Below are 708 nucleotides of genomic sequence, written 5' to 3' on the forward strand. Positions count from 1 at the left end.
CTCCCATGTAATTCACCTCTTCCATTGAAGGGTTCTCAGGATCATAAGCTTCTTCTTCAGATGAAGCATCCTTAGTACTGCCTGGTGCAGCTTGCATTCCAGACAGACTTTGAGAAATCATATTGACTTGTTGAGTCAATATTTTGTTCTGTGCCAGTATAGCATTCAGAGTATCAATCTCAAAAACTCCTTTCTTCTGATTGGTCCCATTATTCACAGGATTCCTTTCAGAAGTGTACATGAATTGGTTATTTGCAACCATTTCAATGAGTTCTTGAGCTTCTGCAGGCGTCTTCTTCAGATGAACAGATCCTCCAGCAGAGCTATCCAATGACATCTTGGACAGTTCAGACAGACCATCATAGAAGATACCTGTGATGCTCCATTCAGAAAGCATGTCAGAAGGACACTTTTTGATCAATTGTTTGTATCTTTTCCAAGCTTCATAGAGGGATTCACCTTCCTTCTGTATGAAGGTTTTGACTTCCACTCTAAGCTTACTCAATTTTTGAGGTGGAAAGAACTTTGCCAAGAAGGCATTGACTAGCTTTTCCCAAGAGTTCAGGCTTTCTTTAGGTTGTGAGTCCAACCATATCCTAGCTCTATCTCTTACAGCAAAAGGGAATAGCATAAGTCTATAGACCTCAGGGTCAACCCCATTGGTCTTGACAGTGTCACAGATTTGCAAGAATTCAGCTAAAAACTGAT

The 708-nt window shown here is 40.7% G+C and overlaps 1 non-coding gene across 1 annotated transcript; it reads left to right on the forward strand.

The window, feature by feature from the left end:
- The first annotated feature begins 391 nt into the window (after positions 1-391).
- On the forward strand, positions 392-499 carry LOC130952325 (small nucleolar RNA R71). Its single transcript, XR_009074505.1, has one exon. It is a non-coding gene; the product is annotated as a small nucleolar RNA R71 (small nucleolar RNA).
- Positions 500-708: the final 209 nt, after the last annotated feature.

Source organism: Arachis stenosperma, chromosome 9 (genome assembly GCF_014773155.1).
Source record: "Arachis stenosperma cultivar V10309 chromosome 9, arast.V10309.gnm1.PFL2, whole genome shotgun sequence".
Taxonomy (NCBI): domain Eukaryota; kingdom Viridiplantae; phylum Streptophyta; class Magnoliopsida; order Fabales; family Fabaceae; genus Arachis; species Arachis stenosperma.